The following is a 17,429-nucleotide window of genomic DNA, read 5'->3' as shown; positions in this document are numbered from 1 at the left end:
GCTCTGGAGATGGCAGGGCAACAACCTGGAAGCAACCCGGGACTTGACAGTCTGTGTGAGAGAAAGTTCATCCTTTTGCTCCCTGGGCCATCCTTCTATCGGACCTCTTCATTACAGCAGCTCAGAGCCTTGCCCTGACATCTGGCATGGGCCATCATGGCTAGGGCATCCACTTCTCAAAGTTCGTTTCCTTTTTAAAAACCGTAGGCAGTTGTGGCGGGGTGGGAAAAGCCCGAGACTCAAAGTGAAGAAGTTTGCGTCGTGAAAATAATTAACATTATGTGCTTTGCATTATATCTGACCAAGGTTTCCTCTGTGAGACCTGGTTTCCTCATCCCTACGATGGCAAGCCACAGAGGAACGAGGAGTTCTGGTGACAGTTCCGTAAACTGTCAGGTGTCATACAAGTGGGAGGGTCTCTTGGCATCCGGAGCAGGGGCTGCGTCTCCACCGAGAGGCAAGGTGGGGTCATCCGAAGAGGAACCGGGCAACAAGAGTGGTTGGAACCTGCTGCCTGGCCGCCTAGACCGATTGCATGCGAGAGGTCATCAGCGGACTGCGCTCTGAGTCAACTAACTGTAAAAATAGGCGGCATTATAGATACAGTGAGAGCCTGTATGACACCTCACGTTATGGAGAACAATCCCCACGGAGGGGTGCTGCATTGAAATAACAGCTGTGGCAGTCAGGAGGCCGCCTTCTGAGATGCATGCTGGAGTTTGGCTCTAAATGCCAACATCCTTAGCTAATCTAAGTAATGCATGAGCAGGAAGAATTTGGTGGCTGGGAGCCCAAGCGGAGTTGTATAAAGGACCCTTAAGAGCAGCTGGTAACCTCCGAGCAGTAGGCTCCAGTGCAAGATGGGAAACATAACATTTAATAAAATCTGGGGGTGGGGGGAGCAGGGGTGCCGAGAGGGCTGGGGGTGGGGTCTTGGGTCTTGGCAAGAGGCAGGCTGCTACGGGGCCCCTGGCAGGGTCTCTGCCACACCACAGATGGTTTTCGTCTCTGTGGTTCATTCGTCCTGGGTGAGATGGGCCCGCTCCGAGTCAGGAGGCCCAGATTAGAAGGTCTACCACCCCCTCATTAAAGAGGGGCTCAGCCAAAAGATTTGGGGGGGAAGATGTATCTCCCACCGAGAAGGGAGGCGGCCTCTTACCCGTGACGTGATAACCCTGTGATTTTTAAACGTTGTTGTCATTATTACTTTTTTACCTTGTGGTTGTTTTGAACTGGAAAATCGTTCCAGAGATCGCCTCGCCCATGCCCCGCCTCCCCCCTCCCATCTCCAGCTCTCACTTTACAGTTTGTGGAAACTGAGGCCCCACGGTCACACAGCCAGTTGGGGTCCTTCGAGATCATCTCCTCCAATCCAAACCACCGGTCCCTACCCTGTTATCTGACAGACATGGATACTGAGGCACGGGGAAAGTGACAAACTGGATTTCATGGCTGGAGGGAGAGGAGTGGCCAGGTTCCCTGGTCCAAACCCGGGCAGTTTTGATCCCCATAGGTCAGCATCTCCCAGCTGAGAGCGATGATCGTCAAAGGCCTCTCTCCTGCTTTGACTCAGTGGGTCTCCCTGCAGCCGTTAGCAGCCGAGGAGGGAACCCCTCAGGACAGGGAGGGCTCAGCTGTCCGTATTGGGCCAGACGCCTGCCCTTGAAGCAGTCGGCTGTGCCAGGAGGCAGGACAATTGCGGGTGATGGCAGCTCTTTCAATAATGCAAGTAGATGGAGCCAAGGGGAGGTAGTTCCAGAAGAAGGGATGCCGAGCAGACAATTCTCATGGACATGTACTGCAGCCTCCTTAACCTCGACTCTCCTCATCTGTAAAATGGGGACAGTAATTGTGCCCAGCCTACAGGGCTGTCATGAAGAGTAAACAGCATAATATATACAAAGTCTGCTTTATGTAAGCACCTAATACATATTAGTTCCTGTCTCCCTTCATTTTTTTTTTTTTTTCAGGAGCATTTCTGAAATTGGAAGCTATCCCCTACACCAAACATGCTAATAGAGAAAGTGAAAATTTGGCCTGAAAAGTCCAGTTTGAAGAAGGCGAGTCACACGATCTAATTTTTAATGTTTCAAGATCCCTCTGGAGGCTGGGTGGCACAGGGTCAGGAAAGGAGGCAGGGGTGGGAGCAGGGAGAAGGGTTACGGAGCCATTACGATAGCCCAGGTGCGTGGTGCTCCTGGCTTGGTGCGGGGGAGTAGCCGTGGAGATGGGGAGAGGCGGGTCAGACTGGAGACGCTTTGAAAGGAGAGCTGACAGCATTTGGCTGTGGGGAATAAAAGGCACCCACAAATCCATAAGGTGGGCTTCCCTAATTGTTTAAAAAAAATGTATTATTTTCAGCTTCTTTTTCCCAAGATTTTTTGGCTGCTTTTTAAAAAATTTTTTTTAAAGTTTATTTTTGAGAGACAGAGAGCAGGGGAGGGACAAAGAGAGAGGGAGACACCGAATTCAAAGCAGGCTCTGAGCTGTCAGCACAGAGACGGATGAGGGGCTCGAACCCACGAACCATGAGACCAGGACCTGAGTCAAAGTCAGACGCTCAACCGACTGAGCCACCCAGTCGCTCCTTTTTTTCTTCTTTTAATATATTGTGCTTATTTTTGAATAGTCAACCCTTTCACATGATCCAAAGTGAAGATATAAAAGGTATACAGTGGACATCCTCCCTCCGCCAACCACCAGGTCCCCTCTCTGGAAGAAACCCAAATTTTGAATGTAACATTATCATTCCAGGGGTATTTTATGCATGTAGAAGGAAATAAATATATAGGGATGCACATATATATGGATGACATACACACACAGAAATGTAGATATATTTCTGCCTTTTTACACAAATAATGATGTATTATACACATTTTTCTGCACCCTGATTTTTCTACTTAAGGATATATCTTGGGGCTCCTGGGTGGCTCAGTAGGTTAAGCATATGACTCTTGGTTTTGGCTCATGATCCCAGGGTTGTGGGATGGAGCCCCGCACTGGGCTCTGTGCTGACAGCCAGGAGCCTGCTTGGCATTCTCTCTCTTTCCCTCTCTCTCGGCCCCTCCCCCACTCACTCTCTCAAAAATAAAAATAAAAATAAAAATAAAAATAGGGGAGCCTGGGTAGCTCAGTTGGTTGAACATCCAGCTTGGGCTCAGGTCATGATCTTGCCACTTGTGAGTTTGAGCCCCATGTCAGGCTGTGTGCTGACAGCTCAGAGCCTGGAGCCTGCTTTGGATTCTGTGTCTTCCTCTCTCTCTGCCCCTCCCCTGTTTGCTCTCTCTCTCTCTCTCAAATATAAATAAACATTTAAAAAATTTAAAAATAAAAATAAAAATGAAGGGGCACCTAGGTGGCTCAGTTGGTTAAGTGTCTGACTTCGGCTCAGGTCACCATCTCGCGGTTCCGTGAGTTCCAGCCCCACGTCGGGCTCTGTGCTGACAGCTCGGAGCCTGAGGCTGCTTCAGATTCTATGTCTCCTTCTCTCTCTGCCACTGCCCTGTTTGCTCTCTCTGTCTCTCAAAAAAAATATGTATCTTGAAAATTGTCTCTGACTTAATTATATAACAAATTACCCCCAAACTTAGTGGCTTCCCACAGCCACACTCCTATCTCTGTTTCTGTGGGTCAGGAACCCGGGTGCTGTTAACCTGGATCATCTGCGCAGGGCCCCTCACAGGTTGTCATCAAGGGGTCGGTGTGGTTCACAGTCATCTCAAGGCTCCACTGGCATCAGACGCCAAGCTCACTTGTGAGATTGTTGGCAAGATTCAGTTCCTTGGGAGCTGTTGGACCCAGTGGCTTCCTTCCTCTGAGGTCCTGGCCACGTGGGCCCTCCAGCATGGCAGCGTGCAAGTGAGAAGTCCCGGGCTTTCAGAACCAAATCTTGCATAATTTAGTTGTTAGGAGAAGGCAGTAAGTCTCGCTGCCCCTCACCCTCAGCCCAGCCACCACGCACATGCACACGCATTCATACACACGAGGAGGGATTGCACAAGGGTGTAAATGCCAGGAGGCGGGGATCACTGGGATCTATTACAAAAGCTGCCCGCCACAATTCTCCAGCGGTCTCTAATAAAAAGCATGTTCTGTCTGTCCCAACCTCCCATCATATGGATGGGCCCTTGTCCCTTTAACCGGGACTCTGCCGATGGGTTGACGAGGTAGTCTTTCACTCCCACTGGTCGGGAAGCTCACGGCAGCAGGGGTCTTGTGTACATGGTGCGTGTGGCTGGCACTCAGCTAACACTGTGCTCCTTTGCGTGTGTGGAGGGTAGAGAAAGGCTTCTCAGTTCTGTCTTAGTCAAGAGCGCACTGGGTAATAAACTGTTGCTTGTTCTTTAGGGAACCGTGAGTGATTTGAACGGAGGTTTTGGAAGATTTGGGGGACTCCATCTAGAGGACTGCAGAAAGCACATTCAGACGTGATTGTCTCCCAGAAGAGAAACCGTGAAAAGGGCCTAGACCAGACTGGGCTGGACACACATCGTGTATACGCAATATCCTGAACTGGACTGATCTTGGGCCATTCTGTATTTCTGTAGTTGTCCTGCCGTCCACACACAGCAAGACCATGGCCTTGGTAAGTTCCACCAAAGGAAAGTTCCCATTGCCAGTCATCCTGGAAGAAAGATTATCCTGGGGCAGAAACTGAGGACTCAGGATGTGGGCCTTTGGGGTGACAGAGAAGTTCTCTCCCTCTCTCTCTCTCTCTCTCTCTCTCTCTCCTGATTCTAGTCTGCCCTACGAGTGAAGACATGCTCCATGCAGCTCTAGAAGTGGAGCTGAGCTGGACCCTGCCATGTGGAGCAAGCTGGGCCTGGATAGGTAGGTGACCCTATGAGATTACCTGGACACGAGCATGGGATCTGTGAGCTCTGAGAAAAACCACACGAATCAAGGTTGTGAGCATTGCTCTGTTTTACCCGTCTTCTGTGGTCCCCAAGTCTTGTCAGCTCCTGCTAGAAGCTGGGCCTGGTTTCTGGTTAAGTATGATACATGGAGAAAAGGGGCCTAACCATGCTTGGAGTTGAGTGGCTAAGACGAGGCCAGAGTGTGGGCTCAGGGCTGGTGGCTACCCATAGAGGGTGGCCATGTCCCCCAGGGTGGGAGTCATAGAGGGTGTGGGATCCACTGAGGAGGCTGGAGGGCAAGCTCCAGGGCTGGTGTCGCCCACTACTGAGGAGCTCTCCAAAATAGCTCAGGACACTCTGCAGGGGCTGAGCTCCCATGTGGGCCAGCAGGGTTCAAAGGAATTGTAATTTGAGTATTTCATGGAGTAAGACAGTTTATTATCCTTGGCTGGGGAAGCTTGAACGCAGCCATTCTATTAGATGTTGTCGTAGAAAAACAGATAATATGAATAATCCAGTGCGTCAACATTTTAATGGAACTTTTCACTTTACAAAGCATTTTTACGTGTGCCATCTCCGGTCGATCCTCAAATAATCCTGTAAGGTATGTAGAACAAGCATGAGATTAGCTGGTTTTATTCATTCTGAGGATGAACCATATGAAATTCCATATTTACAGGTCAAATGGAGGTTAGATGTTGACAATGTATATGGTTCAGCCTAACAGTATTATATGCATCATAATTTAAATTATTAATTAGTAACTACAATAATAGGTGCTTTTTCTTCAGTGCCTGGAATATTGCTAAACTCTTAGCACATTTTATCTGATTTCGTTCTCACAAGAACTCTGTGAAATGAGTACTGTGGTGATTATAGCTGCGTCCCTCCCAGGGCCCCCATCAGGGCCCCACGCCCATTCCCAGCTGCTGGAAATACTGGCCACAGCTCCTTCCCTCACTGGGAATTGTCCTCGGCCACAAGCTGCTGGCTGCACCAAGGTGAGGCCCGGCCTCAGAGGGCAGCCCGTGACTGGCTGACGCGGGCGTGTAAAGGCTGGGCCTCCTCCCCTCACTTTGGGACCCGCTGAAGGGCCATCCCAGCTCAGAGCCCCCTGTAGGATCAGCTGAGGACCCAGCTGCACCCCCACTGGGGGTCAGCTTTCTTCTTCCCAGGCCGGTCCTCTCGCTTACGGTGTGTCTCCCAAGAGCATTGCCTGCTTAACCTTCTTCAGACAGTGCTCCACCTCAGAGCCTGCCTTCAGGGAACCTAACCCAAGACAGCCGGTGCCAGAAGTGGTCCGAGGAAGCGGATGTGGGAATTGGGAGAGGGGTCATTTGCCATCTGGCTACCAGTGAAGACCGCATCGCCGGTATAGAAAGGAAGGCTGGTCCCCTGCACGCTGTAACTTCGTGATTATCAGGCCTCCCTGCCTGTGACCTGGGATGAGATGCAGGTGGAAGGAGTCATGGTGGCTGGTGCAACGTCTCTGGACATTGAGGGAAGTAATGAGTATAAGGACCACGGAAATGAATGAGAGCCCGCTGGTTTGCTAAAGAGGGATAATGACAACGTCAAAGTGAAAAATCACCAAGGCCAAAAGCAAAAGCCAGAGGGCAGCCCCTGGGGTAGCATGGAAGGAAATCCCTCCTGCAGAAGGAGGACCGGGCTTAGGACTTTGTGCTAAAAGTAGCAGAGCTCCAGGGAAGATGGACTTCTTCTCAGTTCTGATAGGCCTCGTATGCCAAGATCAGAGCCTGTTAGGAAAGAGGTGGGATCCTAATACTCGGGTTGGGATATAGGAGTAGATGCAGTTGAGAATCTTGAACTCAGATTTTCTGAATCCACTGGGCCCGCAGAAGGAGCCCACTTCCTGTTGACAACGAGTTGTCCCTCTTTTTGGGAGATTTAAATGCAGTTTAAAATGAGGCAGTACCCTACAGGATAATGCTCACCTCCCTCAGAACCTGCCTTCACCTCCTTTCTGACTATCCGATGGACACCAAGAGTCAGATCCCAACTGTGTTGGGCCTGCTAAGGGAGGAGAGGGGCACTTCACTGAAGGAGCCACCAGACCTGGCTGATAACTTCTGGGCGGTATGTATACACAGAACTGAATCCTGAAGGACCAGATCCAGAGAAGAAGAAAATAGGGATGCCTGGGCGGCTCAATAGGTTAAGCCTCCAACTTCAGCTCAGGTCATGATCTCGCATCCGTGAGTTTGAGCCCCGCATCAGTCTCTGTGCTGATGGCTCAGAGCCTGGAGCCTGCTTCAGATTCTGTGTCTTCCTCTCTGTCTGCCCCTCATCTACTCACATTCCGTCTCTCTCTTTCTCAAAAATGAATTTAAAAAAAATTTTAAGTAAAAAAATAGAAGAGGAAAATAAAGCTGGATAAGAGCAGGTGTTGATATGAAAGTACCCTCCTATGATGCAGGAGTTAACTCCTGGCAAGAAACCCAGGAGACAGTGCTAATATACTTTCTAGATGGATTTTAGAAGCTTAGGAAAAGCAGGGTTTCATGTGAAGTAGAAATGTTAGAATAGCCATGGCAGGGGTGCCTGGGTGGCTCAGTTGGTTGAGCGTCTGACTCTTGGTTTCGGCTCACGTCATGATCTCACGGTCCATGGGATCCAGCTCTGCGTTGGCCTCTGTCCTGACAGCAAGGAGCCTGGTTGGGATTCTCTCTCTCCCTCTTTCTCTGCCCCTCCCCAACTCACATATGCTCTCTCTCTCAAAATAAATAAGTGAACATAAAAAAAAAAAAAAAAGAATGGGCATGGCAGACAGTGGAGGGAGAAGTCAAAAGGCTCAGAGAAGTGGGCAAGCTTGAGTGTTTGTAGCACACAAGTTCAGAAAGTCCACCAGCCAGTTGTTCTGGAGAATAGTCTACTTATCGAAGCAATAAGGAATGGGCTGGTGAGGGGAGCACCACCTTCTGCCCACCAGTTGCAGAACTGGGCTCCCTGATACCCACAGGGATTATGGGATCCCAAAATAATAGAGGCCGGGTGGTGGTGCCGAAACTTTAGAAGCCAGGTGGGCATGATTATTGCAATGAGCAGCAAAATCAGGGTAGCAGTCAGAAGGGCCTGACCCACAGAGGCTATGGAGACCATAATAGAATACAGTGTTCCCAGAGGCAAGATAGATGGGTGGCCCACAGTGTATTGTCTACTTTAGACAATCAAAAGAAATCAAGGATGAATGATCAGGGAGCCAAGGCAGCTGCCCCCAGTAAAAGGTCACCATTCTCTACCCTGTTTCTGGACCTGAGCCATGGACTGAAGGTCTGCAACATTATGGCGAATGTATTTGGTAGTATTTCCCCATGCCCACTCCTTTTCAGAAAGAATCCATGGCTATTACTTGTGTAACTGAGCATGAGAAAGGGGAACTGGCAAGGAATTTGAAGAATTGTTGGCCACAGGGTCTGCACTATCACTGCACTGATATTTGGTGGCCCAAGTGCCATTATGCACCACCTCCTGCTCCATTAGAGCGAGCCGAATGGGAGCCAGGTAGTAACGGAGCCCTGGCTTAGGTCTAGGTCTCGGTGAATTCAGTGGGGTCCCTGGGTGCCCTGTGCTTATTTCCCTGTGCCCGAGTGTATAACTGGAATGGACATACTTGGTAGTTAGTAGAACCCCGATATTGGTTTTTTGACCTATGGAATAAGAGCTAGTATATAGTAAGGAAGTCCAGTTGGAAGTCTCTAAAACTGCACCGCCCCCCCCCCCCCTCCCAGCCCGGATACTAAATCAAATACATGACTATGTCCCAAGGGAGATGGGAGGAATCGGTGCCACGCTCAAAGAAGAAAGGAAGCAGAGACGGTGGTCTCTGTCATACTCCCTTTTAATTTACCAGCCTAGCCCCTGCGAAAACTGTATAAAATGGCTGAGGAGGGTAAACTACCACAAACTTAGCCAAGTACTAGCCCCAACTGTTGCTGTTGTGCTAACGATGGTATCTGTGCTGGAGCTGATCAACACAACCTCCAGAACACGGTGCATGATTGTGATCTGTTTATTGCCTTCTTTCTAGAAGAGAGAAGACTCAAAAGCAGTTCACCTTCACATGGAGCAGAGAACAGGATCCTCTTGCGTCCTGCATCAGGGCTATGTTAATTCTCTGCCTTCTATCATAATGTAGTCTGAAGGGACTTAGACCATCTGGACAATTCTGCAGAATATCACATTAGTGTGCCATGTCAATGACGCCATGTCAATGAGACCGAATGGCCAAGAAGCAATACGTATGATGCATTCACTTTCGAGGGTGGGAAATAAATCCTACCCAGATGTGGGGCCAAGAAATGTCAGTGAAGGGGCGCCTGGGTGGCTCAGTCGGTTAAGCGTCCGACTTCAGCTCCGGTCATGATCTTGCAGTTTGTGAGTTTAAGCCCTACGTCGGGCTCTCTGCTGGCAGCTTAGAGCCTGGAGCCCGCTTCGGATCCTGTCTCCCAATCTCTCTCTCTGTCCCTCCCCCATTTGCACTGTCTCTCGCTCTCAAAAATAAATAAACATTAAAAAAAGAAAGAAAGAAATGTCAGTGAAGCATATAGAGGTTCAGTGGCCTAGGGACAGCCTGTCCAAAGCAAGGAATGTAAAGGACAACTGGTGGGCACCTTGCCAGCACAAGTGAGTCTGAGCTTGCATGAAACTGTCCCCCACAGCTGCGGCTGGTATCACAGGCACGTTGAAGGGATGAGACACCAGGCACCCAAGATGTCTGCTGTCTCCCATTTTACAGATGAGGCGGATAAGTCTCAGGTTAAATAAATTTCCCCCCCAACACACAGCTGGCAAGTGGTGGATCTAGGATTAAAATCTAACTCTGACTTCAAAGCCCACATTCTTTAATGCGTTGTATAGCTAAGGAGCCTGGGAACAGAGAGATCAGGTGGCCTCTTGCCGCGTTTTGGGTTCCCAGGGAAGCAGTCTCTGAGGTTGGCATGCAGGAAGTTCCCTGGGAAGTGGTCTCAGGAGCAGCACCCCAGGGCAGTGAAGAAGGCAGGACTGGACACAGAAGGAGGTTGGACTACAAAGGTGTCAGATAATCCCGCAGGTTGCTCTGGAGCTGGGGTGGCTCTGCAGAGTTGTCCTTGCTGATGAGAGGGGACCGAGGTTTTATACTCCAGCATGGAGCCGGCTTTGGGCTGCCCCAGGAAAAGGAGGACACCTTCTGAGAAGTGGTCCTTTTTGGCCTTCAGGGGACTCAGCTGAGAGCCATCAGACTTTAACACTTCCAGCTGCTGGGGGCTGGGAGGGGGAACACCTCTTCAGCCCTGAAGGGGGCTCTGTGTGCCACATCAAGGCGTCTGCTACACTTCTCTGGGTCCCCCACCGCTAGTGGCTGGGCGGGAACACAAAGGTGGGTCCACTGACTCCAAACCTAAGGTTAGCCTTGTTTTTTTCCAGGTCTATAACATGCTCCCTTATCTCAGAGTGCACGAGCAAGACCAAGGGCTCCAGCTGGAGGTTGTTGATTGGAAAGAAAGGTAACCTACTCAAACTTGATCTGATCTGAAGGAGGGGTGTTGTTAAATAAGAGAGAAGACATCATTCATTCAAAAATATGTACCGTGTGATTACCATTCCCCAAGCTCTGCTCTAAGTGCTGGAGAAACAGGACAAAACCCCTGCCCTGGAGGGCTTCCTTTCTATGGAAGAGGACAACGGGGGAGCCCTGGTCTCTCCAGGGCACCGAGCAGACTGGCCTTCTTGAGAGGAGGAGAAGCAAAATACTCTCTCATCATTTCATAAAGAGCCTACGGGAAAATAACACTCAGTTAATTTCTCACCTGATTACCTGCCTTATATAAGTAACTGAGTAAGGAAAGGCTGGTAACAGTTGTTACCTCTGGGGGGAGTAAGACAAGTGGAATGGGGAAGGAAGGGGGAACTTTAATTTCCTTGCGTTTCCTTCCTGCTTCCTGCGCCCAGCCCCCACCCTCTCTTTCCACCACTTCCTTTTTTGCCGGGTGTGCCCAGGGGACAGCTACTGTGTGCAGGACTGCATCTGAGACACCCCCAGCTCTCGGCTCAGCCCTGGCTTCAGGTCTGGAACAGCAGTGGGAATTTCCCTGCCCTGTCTCCTCTGTTCCGTCCACTCCAGGGACCCCTCTTGCTGTCCACGAGAAGGGGGGAAGCAGGTACTTGGAGATCCCATGCAATGGGCACAAGTTGCAGAGTCTGGGGGGGGGGCAGTAAAAAAGAGTCATTCTACAGACTTTAATTTTTTACACTGCGTAGTTGTGCACTACTTGAGTGTTTAAAAAAATTTTTTTTTAATGTTTATTTTTGAGACAGAGAGAGACAGAGCATGAATGGGGGAGGGGCAGAGAGAGAGCGAGACACAGAATCGGAAGCAGGCTCCAGGCTCTGAGCCGTCAGCCCAGAGCCCGACGTGGGGCTCGAACTCACGAACCGTGAGATCGTGACCTGAGCTGAAGTCGGACGCTCAACCGACTGAGCCATCCAGGCGCCCCTTGAATGTTTTATAACACGTGTGATTTGAATATTGTATGCTAGCTGTTGCTGTTCCTTTTTTCTTCCCTTCCTCTCTTTCTTTCCTCCCTTCCTTCCTCTTTTCCTTCTTCTCTTTTTTCTTTTCTTTTCTTTTCTTTTCTTTTCTTTTCTTTTCTTTTCTTTCCTTTTCTTTTCTTTTCTTTTCTTTTCTTTTCTTTTCTTTTCTTTTCTTTTCTTTTCTTTTCTTTTCTTTTCTTTTCTTTTCTTTCTTGACATTGCTGGAAGAAGATTCTGCCTGACAAACCAGGCCTGGCTCAAGACTTCTCTAGGGGCAACTGGGTGGCTCAGTCGGTTGAGTGTGTTCCACTCAGGTCATGATCTCTTGGGTTTGTGAGCCCCACATGGGGCTCTCTGCTGTCAGCACAGAGCCTGCTTCGGATCCTCTGCCCCTTCCTCACTCACACTCTCTCTCAAAAACAAACATTAAAAAATAAAAATAAAAATAAAACAAAATACTTTCCTAAAAAAAAAAAAAAAAGAATTCTCTAGTAAGGACTTCTAGGGCAACACCTGCTTTTGGCCAAACCATGAGGGTGGTGAGTCTGCCTACAGGAACAGAGGCCTCTCTTCCTGGGTTCTCCTTTTGTGGCCATGTCCTCCTCCCCTCTCACACTGCAACCTGTTCCTTTGAATGTTTCTGCTTCTGATTGTGGGTCATCCTGCTGAGGACAAAGATCTTTCCAGATGCGCTTTCTATCCCCCATGGCCTTTGTGCCTTATGCTGGAACTTCTTGCCCAAGGTGATAGGCTCTGTGTCCTGAGGAAGGAAGAGTCAGCTTCAGCACGTGACAGTGGTGACCTGGTGATGGCACACTCTCCCTAGAGATGACCTATGAGTCCTGGGGGGGAGGGGGGTGCGGGACAGCCAGGCTGGCTTTGGAGTCAAGTTGGACAAGGATCTGCAGTGAATACCTATGAATTGCTCCGACTCAGGGGCACCTGGGTGGTTCAGTTGGTTAAGCGTCCAACTTTGGCTCAGGTTATGGTCTCATGGTTCATGGGTTTGAGCCCGTGTTGGGCTTTGTGCTGACAGCTCAGAGCCTGGAGCCTGCTTCAGATTCTGTTTCCCTCTGCTCCTCGCCTGCTCTCTCTCTCTCTCTCTCTCTCTCTCTCTCTCTCTCATCTGATCAAAAGTAAACATTAAAAAAAAAAATTTGAATTGCTGCTGCCCAGCATTCAGTGCCCACTTTTCTGATGATAGCATAATTTTGCTTTAGCAATTGACCCCTTTTGCATTTCATATAGTTTGGGTGGGACTGACCATCCCCTGGCTGGAAGATGAGTCATGTCACTCCATTATGCCACCAGATCCTCCTCCTAGGAAGTTGGATCTTGAGCAAATGATACAGATACAGAAAGTGTTTGGGGCTAATTCATCCTAGTCCTGGTGACTTCCCTCTGGGGTCTGCTTCCCAGGTTCCTAAAACCGCCCTCCTGTCGATTCCTCTGGGAGCCTGGGGCTGCAACTTTTCCTTCGGATCTCTGTTGTCTCGCATCTTCTGGTGAAGTAAATCACTGTTGCTGAGTAAATTACCCAGAGTCCATTTCTGTTGCTTACCACCTAAGACCCCTGGCTAATATGGCCCCCGTGCCTCCCAGGTCTCTCAAGCCCCATTTCCTCCCCAAACAGTGGTTCGGGCCTCTTGGTTTCTGTGTATGTGTGGTCGTGGTACTCTGCCCGTGTTTTATTTATGCTGTGGATGTGGTGTGGGCAGCAGCTGAGCAGGCCAGATTGGGCCTGAGGCGCCAAGAGAGACGGTGGGGTCAGCCAGAGTCACCTCCAGTTTCTGAGCCATGCTGTCAAGCCGGGTGTGCACAGCCACGGAAGGAGGGCCTGTGGCAGATACAGGCAGAGTGTGAAGCCGCAGGCTGATCATGCTGTATCTTCTGGAAGTACCAGTTTGAAGATTTTATGGGAGTGGGGAGACATGGTTTAAAAAAAAAAAAAAAAAAAAATTAAATTAAATATATATATATTTTGGCATAGAATACAAGAATCTGCAGGAATTTTTATGAGAACACAAATGTGTTCTAAGAAATTTCCTACTGGCAGAAAGCCAATTCCATATGCCTATCTAAACCTCCTGGCAGTACACATTCCTCTCTGCAACTATAGAGAGTTCCTTGGTAGAAATTTAGAGAAACACAGGCTAATGGTATTGGGAGCCTTGATTAAACCACACAGGCTGTTCTGGTCCAGGTCCCCATCTCTGTCGACCCTCAGATTCTTTTCAGGCTTGGGCTACAAGTGGGGGGCCTCTCAGAGTCCTGTTATCGCTGACACCTCTTCACAGCCCCTAAGTACGGCTACCTTGTTAAAAACAGACAACCCTGTTAAAAATCACTCACTAAAGTGGGGTGTCTGGGCGGCTCGGTTGGTTAAGTGTCCGACTTCAGCTCAGGTCATGATCTCACAGTTCCGGAGTTCAAACCCTGCGTCGGGCTCTGTGCCGACTCTCTCGGAGCCTAGAGTCTGCTTCGGATTCTGTATATCCCTCTCTCTTTCTGCCCCTCCCCAGCTCGCACTCTGTTTGTGTCTCAAAATAAAATAAACATTAAAAAAATTTTTTTTAAAGTCATTCATTAAAGAAAGATAGCCCCTCCTTTCATGAGTAAATTCAAGAAGCTTATAATTCTAATTTTAAATATGTAGATGCCTATTATATTCTGGGCATTTTCCGCATTTAATCATTACAGCCACAAGGCAAAGATAGTATTATTCCCGTGGTATAGATGAAGATACTGGGGCTTACTGAGGCTGAGTAAGTAACCCAAGGTCACACAGCTAATTAGGCCATTTTTCTTAAATATCATTCCTGTTCAATCTCCCCTTTCTAGAGTGAGCTCATGGCCTGAATGGGGAACACGTTAAATCCACAAAACTTCAGTATGAATGGGTTCATTTTCTGCTGCCTTCTTCCTGATGGGAGGCCTCTGCCTACCAAGAGGATCTTGGCCAGCTGGGGCTGGGGCAGCGGGAGAAAGGCACAGAGAGAAGGCTCCCTGAAGATAATTTCTCCCAATGACTCTGTATGGTAGTGTTTTTGTTTTTTGTTTTCTTTTTTCAACGTTTTTAATTTATTTTTGGGACAGAGAGAGACAGAGCATGAACGGGGGAGGGGCAGAGAGAGAGGGAGACACAGAATCGGAAACCGGCTCCAGGCTCCGAGCCATCGGCCCAGAGCCTGATGCGGGGCTCGAACTCACGGACCGCGAGATCGTGACCTGGCTGAAGCCGGACGCTTAACCGACTGCGCCACCCAGGCGCCCCTGTATGGTAGTGTTTAAGATCATGGGCTTTGAGGACAAGTAGGGATGGATTTGAGATTCTGTTGTACTACTCATTGTATAGCTAAGAGGAACGGGACGGGGAGTACAGAGGGAGGGAAGCCCACCACACCACCATCAAGCCACTGTTGGGCTCAAAACCGACTCTGTTCCTAGTGTCTTTATGAAGAGGAATGGTAACAGCTACCTCCCACAACATCTGACCAAGCATTCTGCCGAACATTGCCAATTACAGAGAAGCTGATGGCAAGGGGCTGTGGGTGGGCCTGGCAGCCTGGCCTTGGCCAAACCTACTGCCTGGCCCCTCACTCTCATGATTCCATCCTGATCCACAGTGTCTACCCTGCAGGTGCCCCTGCCTCTCTCTCCCCTGTCACCTTTGGCCTGGGAACCCAGCGTGGGGCCAGGACTGTAGGACACCCTTACTTGACTCCTGGGTTGGAGTCCACAGTAGTGACAGCTCCTTGCCCAGGTCCCTTTGGCAGTGGGAGTGTGGTCTCTTGCTCTCCGCTTTCCCAGGATGTCCTGTGCTGCAGGGGTTAATAACACTGTGCTCAGGCCACTGGGGCAGACGTCCCTTGCAGCTAGGCCCTGAGTACTCTGACCCTAAACATGGGATCCGGGATCATGGAAGCTTCTACATGAAGATTCTAGAGTGGGTTACTTTATTGCCAAGTTGAATATTTTTATTAAACTTCCTTTTCATTATATGTTTCTTTTAAGGGAAGAAACCCCATTGTGCACTGTGACATCGACCACTCTATGCTGTGCAGAGAGTCCCACTGAAGAATATTCAGGCCCTGGAGGGACCACTAGAGTTTCTGCTACTGGAGGGCAGGGGCTCTGCCTTACAGGTGCGGATGTTCCAGCCCGGAGAGGCCCTTAGCGACCGTCAAGTTCAGCCCCGATAGGGAAAGGAGCTTGTGCAAGACCCCATGGTCGGCAGGCCCTGAGATGATGGGATCCCGCTTCACACTGCTGCATATCTGCACCCAGCACAAGGCCTTGCACATGGTTGGCTCTCAAAAATTTGTGATGAATGCATGGGTGAAGGCATGAACAGACCAGCCAAACCCTGGGGACGGTTCTCCTGCCTCTCAGGCAAGGCCTTGACCTTGCCTTGCCTCTCAAAGAGCTGCTCTGACTGGGGATTGAGGCCAAACCAAGGGCCAAGCGGGCAGCTAAGCCCCTCACCAGCTTCGCCTCGGCATCCTCATCATCTCACATGGTCTGCCTTTGCGGAGAAGATGCACAAAGGAAGTTGCCCAGTGAATGGATTTGTCGAATGGGTGTGTGAATAAGATATTCTGTCCTTCTGGCTATCTCTCCACTTGGAGAGCGTGAAGGGAAGTTGTCTTCACCTGGATCTCCCTAAAGCAGGATTTGGTGGTAATTATTCATTTAGGAGATGAGCCACGGAATTCAAGGTGAGAGAGAGGGTATGCGAGACAGGGAAGGCAGGTAAGTCACCTCTTTATTAAGGGATATCTTGCTGAGCAGGTTATCCTTCTGGGCAACAGGGGCTCAGTCCCACTGGGGACCTTCTGAGGGACCAAGAATCTGTTATCCATCAATAATTGTTCCTTAGTGAGTGAGGTTTAAACCTGGGGCTATTGATTTTCTACACTCTCAGCCTGCCCCATGCTCCTGCTATTAGGGAAAGCCCTCAGGTAGAGAGAGGCAGTCTGGGAGCGCATAAAAAGGTCTACCACAGCTGTCGGTGACCTCCAGGGTGGGCCATGGGAATCTGGGCAGGACACTGACAGTGCCTGCTGGAGGAGTGTCTGGACGGTCATGTCCAGCCCATCACCACCAATGCAGGCTGTCTGCAGGTGCAGTGTACCCAGAAGGCAGCAAAGCTATCTGATGGGCACAGCCTGAGCCTGTGACCCTGGCCTCACCCTAGCCAGGTATCTTCCTACAAATGTTTCCGGAAGGCCCTGTTGAGTTGATGGTCCCAACTGCTCTAAGGGGCTGGTGGATGATTATGAGAAAGCACTTCCTCCTTTTATGTGTCCTCGAGGGGGTGGGGAAGTCAGGCACCAACTGGGTGTTGATGCCTGTCACTAACTCACTGGATGACCCTGAACAAATCACTTGCCCTCTCTGGGCCTTAGGTGGCTTATCTAATAATAATAATTGAAAGTCATTATGGCTTCAATGAGTTTCTCAGTTTATAAATGGTATTTATTCTTTGGGAGTTTCATAGCTTCCCTATAGACTCAAGGCTGGTAATCTTTTTTAATGTTTATTTATTTATTTTGAGAGAGAAAGTGCATGCAGGGTCGGGGGGGGCGGTGCAGAGAGAGAGAGAGAGAGAGAGAATCCTAAGCAGTTTCCACACCCAGCAAGGACCCCAACGCGGGGCTCAATCTCATGGCCGTGAGATCATGACCTGAGCTGAAATCAAGAGTTGGGCGCTTAACCGACTGAGCCACCCAGCCCCAAGGCTGGTATTTTTAACCTTCTTTTTGAGTTGAATTTGAGGTCTAGAGAGGGCTAGTGTGATCTTAGGATAGCACAGCTAAACGTGCCAGCACAAGCTCTTTATTTTGCTCTTCCGTAGCTAACATGAACAGTCCCCCAGGGTCCGTCCTTTGCAAATTATGGTGAAGAAAATGGAGACAACATCACATGTTGAATGACGTAATGACACCTGATGGGGAATAATCCATTACCTTTAAAAACATGTCTTTCAACCGTAGTGGTAGCATTCATTTTTCCATCATTCATTTATTCATGGAAGAA

At 49.5% G+C, this 17,429-nt stretch overlaps 2 long non-coding RNA genes across 3 annotated transcripts in view; both read left to right on the top strand.

Annotated features, from left to right (window-relative positions):
- LOC131516374 (uncharacterized) overlaps positions 1-2,061 on the top strand; it is a 58,383-nt gene extending 56,322 nt beyond the window's left edge. For both annotated transcript variants that reach the window (XR_009264035.1, XR_009264036.1), the window contains exon 4: positions 1,971-2,061. This is a non-coding gene — a long non-coding RNA (uncharacterized LOC131516374). The remainder of the gene's footprint in view (positions 1-1,970) is intronic.
- Positions 2,062-4,354: 2,293 nt separating this feature from the next.
- Positions 4,355-16,995, top strand: LOC131516373 (uncharacterized). Its single transcript, XR_009264034.1, has 3 exons — positions 4,355-4,833; positions 10,284-10,363; positions 15,405-16,995. It is a non-coding gene; the product is annotated as an uncharacterized LOC131516373 (long non-coding RNA).
- The last annotated feature ends 434 nt before the right edge of the window (positions 16,996-17,429 follow it).

Source organism: Neofelis nebulosa, chromosome 7, assembly GCF_028018385.1.
Source record: "Neofelis nebulosa isolate mNeoNeb1 chromosome 7, mNeoNeb1.pri, whole genome shotgun sequence".
Taxonomy (NCBI): domain Eukaryota; kingdom Metazoa; phylum Chordata; class Mammalia; order Carnivora; family Felidae; genus Neofelis; species Neofelis nebulosa.
This window is presented reverse-complemented; position numbering and strand designations above follow the sequence as displayed.